The sequence below is a fragment of the Chelonia mydas genome, chromosome 8 (genome assembly GCF_015237465.2).
Source record: "Chelonia mydas isolate rCheMyd1 chromosome 8, rCheMyd1.pri.v2, whole genome shotgun sequence".
Taxonomy (NCBI): Eukaryota; Metazoa; Chordata; order Testudines; family Cheloniidae; genus Chelonia; species Chelonia mydas.
Genome location: NC_057854.1, coordinates 58958396 through 58972421, shown reverse-complemented (window position 1 = coordinate 58972421; position 14026 = coordinate 58958396). Strand labels below are relative to the sequence as shown.

General features: G+C 40.3%; 1 long non-coding RNA gene across 1 annotated transcript in view; it reads right to left on the bottom strand.

Annotated features, from left to right (window-relative positions):
• LOC122466799 overlaps positions 1–13771 on the bottom strand; it is a 433007-nt gene extending 419236 nt beyond the window's left edge. Inside the window, exon 1 of the long non-coding RNA XR_006292620.1 lies at positions 13594–13771. This is a non-coding gene — a long non-coding RNA (uncharacterized LOC122466799). The remainder of the gene's footprint in view (positions 1–13593) is intronic.
• Positions 13772–14026: the final 255 nt, after the last annotated feature.

Here is a 14026-nt window from a genome sequence, read left to right as displayed (position 1 = left end):
CCCAAGGCAAAGAATGGGTGAAAACCAAAAACAAAGCCAGAAGAGCTTGCATATTCTGAAGTCTAAACAGATCTGGATTCTTTCCTTTTTTTGAAAAAAAGACAAAAGGAAAAGTTAAAATGTGAAACCCCAAACCACAGACCCTTGAGAAACAACAAAAAACCCAAATAAAGTGTATATTCATGCAACATTAAAACTACAGGATTAAATACCCGATTTAAAGTATTGGGTAATACAACAGTTAAGTTTTGACAGCCTTGTACAGTATCACACACAAGCTAATCCAAACTACTACACTGTGTTTTCTGGGTTTGTCTCATTACATAAATAGATTTCAAACAATTGGCTTCACTCGGAATTGCAAGTGCTCAGTAATTCTGACAAATCAGGCCAGTTATTTAGTTGCCTAAATATGGATTTGAGCCCCAATCCTGCTGTGGTTCAGAGGGGCTCGGTGCTGAGCTCACTGAAAGATCTGAGCTTTTGGTTGCTGATAAATTAGGGCATTTACATTTGAAATTTTTGCCCTAAGTGACTACCCAATCTTCATTTAAATCCTCCCTAAAAACCTCAGAGTACCCATAAGTAAACGAGTGAATTAGAAAAGTATATAGAATAAAACCAGAAAATTTCTAAATGATTCTCTACTCAAACTTCAATTTTTCCTCTCTTGTCTTTCTTATTTTGGATCATAGACTCTTTAGGACAGGAATGGTACACTTTGCACTAAGTATATTGTTTGGGCCTAACAAGTAATTAATAATAAACACTGAATTCAAGCGTTCATGCATTACAAGAAGGGAAGGATATTTAATCAGTCTGTCCATCCCCCTCCCTCTCACCCAGTCATTCTTCTTAATGCAAAAATCTCACTATTAACTGCAAAGACATCAGCTGGAACTCAGCAGTTGGTCTGATTCAGGGGAAAAGCAATTTTAAAAACCACCAAGATTCTCTTCAACTGAGATTCAGTGTTTAGATGAACCTTATGAATTTGGTCCTCTTTCACTTGTCTGATTTGATGTAGCATTTGCTGAAAAAAATACCCAGTAAGGACCCCATGTTTGGCACAATTTCAAGTATGAGTTGAAACTGATTTGCACAAGTTATCTGGAAATGCCTTTATACGTTCCTGTGGCATGCAGTCTTCCCCCCTCCCCATTTAAAGTGACAATACATGTCCATTACATTTCCAGTATTTATTCACCGTGTAAATTAAGTGGAAACATTTTAAAAGATTGGCTTTTTAAAGGGCTGCAGGCCAGATTTATGGAGGTCTTTAGGCACCTGCAGATGCCTAAAGTGGGATTTACAAAAGCTTTGAATGAGGTGCCTAATCCCACTGACTTCAATGGGTGTTTGTTGAAGCAGGATAGTCACCTATTTTGTAAATCCCACTAGGCCTCGGCATCTTTAGCTGCCCAAAAACCTCCATTAATCTGGCCTCAACATTTCCCCTCCCCTTTAGAGGAGCAGAAAGTCCCGAAGGAAGTTATTTCCACATTTCTACTACGGAAGGCAATAGGTGCAGAAAAATCATGCAGGAAGACCTTGAACACCAGTAAGCAAAACCTACAATGCTGCAAGACAGCACCAGGAGAGTGGAGGGATTTGAGAGTAGAGATGGGGCTTGACCACTGGGAACCATTGGTCTAAAACACTTTATGGTAAGACTGCCACAGGGATCCTGTGAGACTCTGGGCAAGGCACTAAAATCCACTGAGCCTCAGTCTCCCAATTTGGGATAATAGGTTTTTTTCCCCTCCCACCCTTTGTCTTATCTATTTACATTATAAGTTCTTCAGAGCAAGAAAAGTCTTACTATGTGTATGTAGAGCACCCAGGACAATAGGGACCTGAGCTCCATTGAGGCCTCTGCAGGTATAGCTACACTGCACCTGGGAGGTGTTATTCCCAGTGTGGACAGAGACTTGAGCTAGCATGCTAAATAGAAGAAGTGTGGATGTTTCAGCACAGGCAGCATTTTGGGCTAACTACCGAGCTTGGACCAAGGAAGTTGGGTGGGCATGGACTTGGGTGGCTAGCAGAGTTTGCACAAGTCTATCCGGGCTGTCAATCCCACCGTCCAGCTGCAGTGCAGACATACCCTATGCATTATTGTAGTAATAAGAACAACCACCACCACCACCTCATATCTTCTTTAATATCAGTACCAATAGGATCACTAACTAAAGTCAGTATTTTTGGCTCATGTTTCCTACATTCTTACTTTTGGTCCATCAGGTAAAGGAAAAAAAAAATATGGTAACTTTGTATTTGAGTTTGACTTCATATGGATTTCTAAAGCCTGTCAGTTTGTCCTCTGCAATTGTGTTGATCACCTGATGTTTGGAGAGCCAATCTTTAGATGAATTCCCTATTGCCTCAGTTCACAAACTGCATTCTTAACAAGAGGCACCCTGCAAACAAACTGATTAGAAGCTGGGGTGGCGGGAATCGGTAGCAGAAGTGTTTTCTTATTTCCTGTCCAAACATACTGTAACAGATTCTTGTTTTCTGTTCTCAGCAGCATTATTTAGTGTATACACACTTTTCTCCTCCTTTCTTACAAAAATTGACTTGTGTCACTTGAAGACAAGTTATTCTGACAGTTTAGATATGAGGTATTTTCATCAGAGACTAGAGGTTACATGCTATGGTAGATACCTCTTGTCCCCCATGATTTTTCTTCCCCACAACATTTTCATCAACTGCTACATGAAACAAGCATAGACAAAGTATTCAAGCATAGACAAAGTATTCATGCTGCTCACAATGATCTGGCTATTGCTGCTGCACACTGTCAAAACCACACTGATTATAGTAAAATATGTTCACTTTGTGTACTTCTTTATTAGACTCTGAAAACTTCCTTTCAGAACAAGTTACAATCAGCTATTTTCTCTGATTCACTAAGGAATAAGGTTGCATGCATGCTTTGGAGATGATCTCATGAGTTGTTTTACATTTTTAGGAATACTTTTCCAGTAAATTGTGGTGGTATAAATACTATACCACTGACAATAACTGGATTCATGTCCACAATAAGAGACATCATACACGGCTGGAACAATCTACCTCACAGTACCTAGTTACAGTGGGTCAGATGTGGGACCATTATTTATACTGTACTGTGAATCCTCTCCATGTAAGTAGTCCCACTGGCTTTATTAGAACTGTTTGCATGAATAAGGTTACCACCCTGAGCAAGGGCTCTGCAATCTGTCCCAGTTTAAACTAGATACAAGCAGTCAGTCACACTTTTGGAAAATGAATGCAGTGTAACATTGTACTGATAAATTATTATTTGTATTATAGTAGCAAACTAAAGACCTCTCCTGTGCTAGGCACTGTACAAACACACAGTAAGACTCTGTCCTGAAAAATTTACAATGGAAATTGACAAGACAAATAGATGGAGGAGACGGATAATCATCATCCCAATTTTACAGACGGGCACAGAGAGATTAAGGGTTTGTCTGCACTTGAAATGCAACATTAGTACAGTTGCACTGCTTCAGCATAGACACAACCTATGCTGCCAGGACGGGTTCTCCCATCACTGTAGGTAATCCACTTCCCCAAGAGTGGATAGCTAGGTCAATGAAAAAATTCTTCTGTCAACCTACCGCTGTCTACACTGGGGACTAGGTTGGTTTAACTAAACTGCTCAGGGCTGTGGATTTTTCATACTCCTGAGCAATGTAATTAAGGTGACTTAATTTTCTAGTGTGGACTAGGCCTAAATTTCCCAAGATACCATGGAGTTTTGTGACATGCTGGGAATTGAATGCAGATCTCCCCAGCCCCAGTATGGCATGTCCTCACCAAAAAATTAGCCTCTCTTCAGCTTTTAAATCATTAGCAGTCCACATTTGTCAGAGCAGTGCTTACAACTATAGCCTGATTCTGGTCTCATAGGGGGTTTATGCTGGTGTAACTCCAGTGACTTAAATGCACCTACTCACAATTTAAAACAGTTGTCATACTGGAATCAGGCTTGTAATGTAAATACCTATTTGATGTAGTTAACAGCTAAAATGCTGTAGTCCATGAGGAAGATTCCTATCTCTATGTTCTCAATATGAGAACATCAGATGATACCTAGAAGGCTTTAATAGAAGAAAGTATTTGTTTCAGAATGGTATCATCCTTTAGTCTCAATTATAGACTTTACAAGCTCTTTTTTTAAAAAAAATCTAAAGTTTGTTTCTTTTCATTTTTTTTTTTTTAAAGCACTGAAAACTCCATCTAGTCACTGACAATGGTATCTCTTTTGGTAGTTCCCAGGATTGAATTGCAACCATTCCATAGAGTCACTGCAACACATTGTGAAACATGCTGTGTTCATGGAACATGTTGCATGCACCCTAGAGATGGTTCCAAAGGTACAGCTTTACTTCAAAATGAAAACATCTTTAAAGGAATGTTCCTTTAGGAACATCTTGGGCTTGAATCAACCATGCAGTATACCCTGTTGGAGAGAATGACAGTGCCACCACAATGATTCAATAAGGCCAGAAGGTTTCAGGACAAAGTTTCACTGAGTTAGTAATTCTCAATGTAATATACAACAAAAATTGGAAATGAAGTTAATCCTCTACTCATTGGTCTAGTCAGAAATTATTGAGAATCTCTGCGTATGGTTGTGTCTCAGAGAACTCCCATTGACTAACTGGGCTGAGTAACACTTCAAGATTTGTCTCACAGTTTTTATACCTGACAATAACATTTCTAACAGAGGTTTAATGGCAAAATGCAGAGTACTTTATCATCAAATTAACGTACCACAATGCAGACACTAAGGCCTGGTCGACACTAGGGGCGTGGATCGATCTAAGTTACGCAACTTCAGCTACGTGAATAACGTAGCTGAAGTCAATGTACTTAGACCTACTCACCATGGTGTCTTCACTACGGTGAGTAGACTGCTGCTGCTCCCCTGTCGACTCTGCCTGAGCCTCTCACGGCGCTAGAGTACAGGAGTTGACAGGAGAGCACTCGGGGGTCAATTTATCATGTCTAGACTGGACGCAATAAATCAACCCCCCACTGGATCCATCACTGCCTGCCGATCCGGCAGGTAGTATAGACATACCTTAAGTGCTACTAATTTATCATCAGTGATAATACTCTTTTTGAATAGCAAAAAGTCACTTACTCCCTATTGCTCCCCCCATTTCCTTAAGAGGTTAGTGGGAGGGAAGGCCTGCTCTCTCATCTGCAGTCAGAGTTTCAGAGCTGAGGAAGGGGGTAAGGAGAAGACTTTTCTTCCATGCAGCAGAGTAGTGGCTGTGACATGGTCTAACTCTCTCTACCTCTGTGCCTCAGCTCTCCACCTCTAGAATAGGTCAATAACATTTCTCTGTGTACCACAGATGTGTTCTCTCATTCATAAACATTTGTGACAGGTGTTACATAAAAATCCAGATAGATGTCTGGAGCATTTGGGAGGATGAGAGCTGAACTGAGAAGGATTTTGAGTGAATTTCTGTGAGGCTTACACCCATAACGTTTAAATCTGACTACTCCAAAACAAAGAGAGCTGTCTAAACATGATTCTTAAAACTAAAATCAACAAGAAACAAAACAGATCAGGGTAACAAAACACACACAAAGAGAACTACAAAACCGGAAGTAACTTTAGAAATACTAGCTTTGCTACACATTTGTCTGGAGGTTGGTAGTCTACTATAAACTATCCCAAGAGAAGCAGGGGCACCACAACAAAACTTTAACAGAAAGTCACCACAAAGTCATGAATCCTCATGTGAGCAATGCTCAGAATAGTAGCTCAATAAGGAAAGCACAGTATGCTGATACAATGTGGAGAACAGCTTATTAAGTACTCATCCTGCCTTCCTAAAGTGACCTCATCTAGCAGATTGGATGTGGAGTAGTGCAGGAGTGAAAGCACAGTCTGATACAGTAGCTTGAGATAGGCTATGAGATGATATAACTGTAGTTCTGAAATGACAGACGACAATCACCTGAGTGAACAAAAAAAATCCCCTCGACTTGCACAATATACTACTCCAAACAGCACAAATTCCAAGTGTGAGGCTTCCACACTAAGGAATCAGGTGTTCAAGATTAATGAAATTAAATCACTACAAAAATATGATCTTGCTCCAAAAGTAAGCGCTCTGATTAAGCCTACAGGGGTCTTAACAGACTCAGTTAACAGCCTAAAAGTTAAAAAAAACATGGCAATTGTTTTTCTTTCCTAGCATGACAAGATACTCCTTTTAAAATGTGAACAATCCAGGGATTTCAAACTGTTTTGCCTGTTGAAAACATACAGCTGAGAGCAAGTGTTGTTCCATTTCACAGGCTAAACTGAAGGCAATTCCCCTTTCTGGGTTGTGCTGAACCTGTATTTACAAAGACATGATGGCTTTTCCATTATCTCCCTAATCCCCTTCAAATTATTACAGACATCTGTGTTATCTGGAACTACTCATGCAGCTAGCTTGTAATAATGTTAAAATGTAAATATTATGCTATGCCTAAACTGAAAACTGGCTGTATCTAGAAATCATCCTCTTGGCTCTTGCTAGGACTAAGCATAATACATAGGATATTCACTCTCTGAGGACTGTAGCAAATTTCATGGGGATTTACTCAAATTAGCGGGCTTTCTTCAGCTCTCAAATCTATTATTTCAACAAAGGGAACAGTCCTTCCCCCGCCCACTGTAGATGCAGTGGTTCCCCCTCAAGAAGTGGAAATGTTGTGGCTCTACAGGGTGGGCGTGTATATCACCTGCCCCTGCACACAATGAGCTCAACCATGCAATTGTTCTCTTTGTGCCAGTGTCCAGGATGCAAGGGGGAGCCAGGAGAAGCCAGGGTCAAGACAACTGATACGTGGATTTTCCCATCTGCAGAGGAAGTGCCACAGCGCTATTTAATATTATGCCTATAGCAACTACAATGAACGCACATTGGATGAGAGGCAAATATATGAGCAGGCAAAAACATTCCTTGAACAGAATTATTGAAACCTTAGTCATCAGACTAAGGCTATGTTTGGCAGATTGCATCAAGGGTCTTTCAAATAAACACAGTAATCAAAATATAATCGTTATTAACGTGTGATACAGTGGGCATACTTAAACAGTTTATTCAAGTTCTAGAGATATCACCAGTTACATTCTTGGTTCCAACTTTCCTACCTAAACTTAATGGATAAAACCACTAGACCTGGTAGTCTCTAAAATGAGACTAACTGTTTTAAATGTGCCCACAGTAGCAGTTTTAACATGGTTTCAGACATTTTGGATTCCCCCCCGCATGCTAGTGTCCTTTCTATAGCCTTCCTATTCACAAGAGAATATCAACAGAAGGGGCTGAAGTTTCAATAAGAAACCCAGAAATTTTGTTCAAAAATTTTAGTTGAAAAAAAGTGTTCCAGTTCTTCAAAAAAGCTCTAAAAATAAACCAGCCAGGGCAGATTAGGAACTATTTTCTACAATTCTGGATGCGGGGAGAGGTGTTGGGGGGAATTTTGAACATAGAAACAAAAGCTGGAGGACTTTTTTTTTTAAAAAAAAAATACTGATGCAGCTTCACTGTTAGTTTTATGACACAGTTTCATATACACTACATTATCTATACTCATTGCCTACACTTCTTTCAACTCCTAAACTACCAGATTTATAATGAAAGCTACTTATGGCTGACTAATTTGGTTCTGGTTAGATTTCTTTCTTCCTTTCCTACATTATCTTGGTATAAAATAGAGTGTTAAGAAGTTATGGGAATGCAACATTAAGTTACAACAAACAAAAAAGTCAGGAAATGTAAAGCTAAGGCACCAATAAGAAGATTAATTCAATGTCATTGAACATCCTGTATGTTTTATCATATATATTTTATAATGTACCTAATAACTGGAAAAACAGGTTAAGAACATATGTACAGTTTAGCCTAGTTAACATTGCTGCATAGAAAACAAAATATTTTATTTTACGGGAGATCTTAATGTTGTATTCCTTTATGGTAGCTATTTAGCATGAAAGGCTTGACTCAACTCAGACTGAAGTCTACTAGAATCTTTCCATTGATTTCAGGTGCAGTTAGATTATGCAGGTAATTTTCTTGTTTTTATACACCCACACATATATGCACACAAAGGAGATAGAAAGGTGAGGGGGAGAGTGAGCCTGTGCTTAGTCACTCTGACTAGAGTTCTCAGTGTTGCTGACTTTCACATTTTTTTTCCATGAACCTTGTGATATTTGGTGCTTTTCTTAAATCCAGGAACTAGGGCCTTACGTGACTACATGAGCATCCCAGCTCTCATTTAAAAAAAAAAAAAGAAGAAAAAAAGTTTCTAGCTCTTGTGCTTGAGGATAAAAGCTTGAAAATGTAACCCAAGTGAACTCTAAAGGCTCCAAAAAAAACCCCAACAAGCAGACAAAAATGTATTACCTTAAAAATATGATCTTTTAGCCAGCCTCAGGATTTTCAGGGGACCTGACTCATGATTTTGAATGCCTATAGCTGGCAATACTGTGATCCCAATTTGGCTTGCATCTTTACACTTATCCAAGAGGGAGGGGACAGAAGAAGAGGAAAGGGTGATCAAGTCCCCACTTTGCTTTCTCTAAAGCATAGCTATTAATTGTTTATGTTTTTTTATTTGTAGCTTGCCTGTTATAAAGGTTGTCCAATGCTTCCCATTATAAGACTGATTTCAGATGCTTAAAAGTTGGCAAAATTATAACCATTCGGGCGGAAAGTCCTCATTTGCACTCCTCAGGCACTTCATCCCATTCCTAGTAACTCTTACTCTCACCACTGTAGACTCCCCATCCAAGGCTCTCTTCCCAAGTCCCAGTCTCTTTTCCCAGCCATTCCACTCCCTCCCAGCTGCTCATGCAACCTGTCATTCCCCCGACCCCGCGCACACTCACCCAATCCCCAGTGACTACCAGTCCCAGTCTCCCTCTCTGGACCTCTCATTCAATATTAGTGTGCTACCTCCCCCAGCTTCTTCTCCCACTCTTTGCCCAGCCAGTCTCAGTTCTCCCCTTTCACCCTGGCTCATTGACAGATCTGTTTTTCTTCCCATAACTCCTTCTTCCCCATGCTGCACTGGTTCCAAGTTCCAATCTCCTTGCCCAACCAGTCGCAGTCTTCCCCCCACCACCACCTCAAGGCCATCTCCCTATACCAGTCTACTCCCAAGATCCAGCTCTTTTACCCTATGCACTTGAATCAGTTAGTTTCCTCCTCCACACTGCCTGGGCTCAATGGTGGAGGATGAGGGAGAAGCATTGAGAGCACAGGAGAAACAGGCTCCCTATTCTCAGAACCGTTGCCTGGCCACAACCTGGTCTGCAATAGCCCAGAGCTGTAATTGCAGGAAAAGGCCTGTTTAGCCCTGGACTGGAGCATGCCCAGTGTGGACAGAATCTTCAGAGAATTTAGTTGCAGAGTTCTAGCAACTCTCTACTAAGCATGTACGAACTGTTGTTTTTCAAAGGCTTATAACTTGGCCAGATTTGGGCAGATTTTTATGGGGATGGCAAAAGGCATATCCCTGATAAAAGGCCACAACTTTCAAGTTGCCAAATTTCAAGTTCATGCTTCACAGCATGGGGACACTAGAGCTTCTCAAAAAGGGGTCACCAGAATAAAAATGAAGCAACACACACACATCCTATACAATATATTTTCCCAGCTTCATTCTCAGAAACAGCTGAACCATTTTGGCTGAAATATTCTAGAAAAAAATTGACCCTGAGGCAAATATATAGCATGGAAAATTTCAGCCCAAACGGTTAAAGTTTGACAAGATTATAAACAATTGATAACAGGGTCATATAATGGGAAGTGTCAGACAACTTTTATAATAAGTGAACTACCAGCTCTGTCTGTGATACTGCAATAATGGTAGTTTTGCAATAGAAAGATGCGTAACCCAATCCTGCTCCAGCTGAAGTCAATGAATGTTTTTATATTAACTGCAACAAGAGAAGGAGCAGGCACAGCAATTGTTTCTTTTATTAAAAGTTTCAATTTTGCAAAATATGTACACAAATATCACTATCTTTTAATTGTGGAATATGCTATTGTTTGTGTACATAACTCTCTCCTGCAGGGCTTGTGGAGGATTTTTGCTATGACACTTACAGTCTCTCTCAGAGAAACTGCCTCAACAGCAGCTGTATAGCAACAGCCTTGAGCCCTTGTCCAGCTCTTTGCATAAGCCAGCCAGGGAGAATACACAGGAACATCAGTCTGGGTCAGCAGTGGCCAGCTGGAATACCTGTAGGCTTGCCACTAGCCATAGTCCTCAGAGACTCAAACTGCATATGGACCTGACTATGTGTAGGGAAGAGCTGACCTACGTGGGGTGAGAGTTGTTCATTTCGGTGATTTAGCCAGGGGCACAATTTATTGTCTGACACACTGAGGCTAGCCCCTGAAGTACTCATGATTTTGTCATGAGTCTCATGATATTTGGTCTGGTTGGTTTATTTGAATCTCATATCCTGGGATCATGTGATTCTGTGCGATTCTTGCCATTCATTTAAAAAAAAATGAAAAAAAGAAAGGAAAAAAAAGGTTTCTAGCCCTCCTAGTTGCAAAGAACACCTGGAAAATGTGACACCCACCAGGATCACCTCAACACACACTGAAGCTCAAAAAACAGAAGATAAATAAAAGGGACAAATATTTTAAATCTCTTTAAAAAAATTGAATGCCATCTCATAATTTTGAGGAGGTCTCACTAATTTTTGAACCTTTGGGATTACCATTACTGCACGTGCACGCATCCAGTCTGCTGTAAATTTCATCAGCACAGCTAACTGAGCAGTACTCCCCTATAAAGTGCTCAGCCTACTGGGGTTTATAATAATTAGGGGAGGGGAGATTAGCTTTTACATGAAACTGAGAGGGGACCCAGAGATAGCTGCATATTAGAAACATGAACTGTCTGGGTTTTCAAGGTTCGGAGGCAATTTTTCTTACCCTTACACCTAATTACAAAAAACAGATATAATGTTGACCATTCACATTAATACAGACTGGGATTTGAACATGGGAGATACAGGGAGGTCAGACTAGATCATCATGATGGTCCCTTCTGACTTTAAAGTCAGAGTCTATTATACAAAAGGCTTGATTCACCACCACAGGGGACATTTACACACCCCTGCTCCCATGGGCATTCACTCCCAGAGGATGGCAGACAGCAGTACAGCTACTGCTTTCCCAGAGAGGAGCAGCTACATGTTTCAGCTGGAGCTTCTTGAGGCCCCTGTCAATAATAGTCACCCACCTGATTCAGTGACCCTGCCTTTTCCTTCCCAGGTCACTTTGGTTATTCTGCACTGCAATAAAAAATAATAATAAAAAAAAAAAGAGACCCACAGCCATGAGTCTGGGTCTGGGTCTGCAGACTCCGGCTCATGCCATAGTGCTAAAAACAGTAGTACAGATGTTCCCATGTGGGCTGGAGCTCGAGCTCTGAAACCCAGCAAGGTTGTAGACCCAGGCTCTGAGACTCACTGCTGTGGACTGTGCATGTGAGATTTTTTTCTCCCTGTTGCTGCCATGTATATTTACCCTTTGAGGGCTACGCCAGCCAACAGAGACAACCAGAGCTGGGTTTCTTCTGGGTAGACTACTGCCGAAGGCTCAGCCTGTGATCCACTAGCTAGCAGAACCCCAAAACTGAATCCAGCTCAGTACATTGCCTTAATGAGCATGTTTTAGTCCTTTCAGGATTGATATTAATGGGACAAATGAATCATAATCGACATCAAGCAGTTGCATTCAATAGAAAAGTAAAGAGGCCTAAGTTTTGCTTCAACTACATCTGTCTTTCCCCGCTGAACACAGAAGAGTTCCTGGGTTATAACTGAAGACAGTTTATTCGAAAGCACTCCACATTTCATCTATTGTCCTAAAATGTGTGCTTATATATTCTAAGGACCAAACATGTCTGTCATATCAAATCTATAAAATGTGGTATTTTAACTAACAGGACTCAGCTTAAAAGGACTTTGTTCATTAAAATACTTTTTCCATTAAATCATTTTGTTTAAATTCCATACAGTTTGATTTTAATGAGATATGCCGTGTTTCTGTTCACACTGATTACTATTAAGTTCATATTAATGGCACTGCTACAAATGCAAAGATATTAGAAAATAATGTTTTAATAATGCATTTTTAAAATTCATCAAGCAAACATGACTGGATTAATTTGAAATGTGTGACAAACTGTAACAAAGATTAAATTTAATCTTCTACAAAATCAGAACAAACTTGTATATGATTGATTCTGAGTTTAAAATGGGACTTGCTCAGTAAATGCCCTACTGTTCCACAGAAAACCATGCTAGGACAGACAGGAAGCTATAGAAATCCTTCTTAAAAACCTATGATGGTGACCGTGTAATCCTCATATGAAGGCCTTGGAATTGAGAGTACAGTGTGGTAGATTTTCACCTTCCATTGACAACTTGCTGAACAATGCTACACAATATATTATTTTGAAGACCAACAGCAAACTGAATATAAATCACATGAATTATTAGGTGGTACTGTGATTTATCATGGCATTTTTAAAAAACAAGATGATGGAAGGGATGGTCACAATATAAAGAGCCAAAAGCATGTAACAAAAATCCTTAAAAACAAAACAAAAACAAACCAAAAAACCCCACACACATACAGGGCTGTTTTCTAGCTAAAACCTCAAACCTGGAAACTTATGCACAGGTAGACTCCAGAACTGCACAGAATTGCATTAAAGTACATGAATCATGTCACAGGCATTTGATCATACATAAGAGCTTGTAAGATCAGGGCCTAAACTATTCTTTTTAGCATACAGAAGAACTGTTCATGGTCTGTGATAAGAGCAAAACATTTTCAATACAAGAATTGCCATGCTAGTGCTGAGTATTATAGATTGAACCTAGCTGCACAAATATGTGGTAGTTTAGTCAGGTATGATTTCACAACTCTCTGGAGTAAGATCCCTCTGTACTGACAGTCCACTACCCTGGTCTTTTGTGGTTATCAAGTTGCTGAGCTGAAAATCTCGATTAGCCTCCTGTGTGGTTCTTGCAGTTCAGTGAAGTTTTTTTGGTATCATCACACCCACCCTCCCTCATGTAAAGATGTAAACATCAAATCACTAATATACTAAAAAAAAGTGACAATCAAGTAGGGTTTTTCATACAGTAATTGTCAGATTTATATTTAATTCACCTAAAAGTTTTGTAATGGCTGTGTAGTATGCATAGATACACACAATTTTTATAAATGTACATGCACATGTAGGGGACAGGATCAGCCTGCACAGCATTCCCTTGTGGCCCACCGTGGAACAACTTGCCCTACCTCTGTTTCCATCTGGATCATCAAGGGTTAGGTGCAATGGTGACTTAGCCCTCCATGTAAGTTATGCCAAATTTCTACCCCTTCCAGGGTATCAACTCCAACAGAAACAGAACAAACTCAAAAGGAGGATCATCCATCCCAGTGCCCAGCTGGACCTAGTCCTTCTACACAGGGTCTGTCTCTTCCAGTCAACAATAGTCTAGGCTCCCTGCTTCAGGCCTACCTTCCCAGAGGGATGCTGAAAGGCAGCAGTCAACCCCAGCACCAACAGATGAGGTGATGCAAATGAAATTAAAGGATAGTCCCACTTCAGGTCTACCTTCCTTCAAGGAGGCCCTAATCACCAGCAGTCTGGCTCAGTTCCCAGCCCTGCTTCTCACACCCACTAAGAAGCAGAGATATGCGCCTCTTAGACAGCCACTAACTGAGCTGGGTTCTCCCCTTTTAGCAACTCCCTCCAAGCCTGACATGTACTGAAGATGCAGCAGGGTGGGGCTGACTAAGCCCATAGGCTCTCATTAACCCCTTATTGACTAGTGTGAGGTTTGTCTACACCATAACAATGCATGTGCGTGGGTACACACTTTTATGAGGGTTTTTTTTAATGTAGGTGTATGTATATTGGTGTTTTATAAGATATTTTATGCCATATTTTA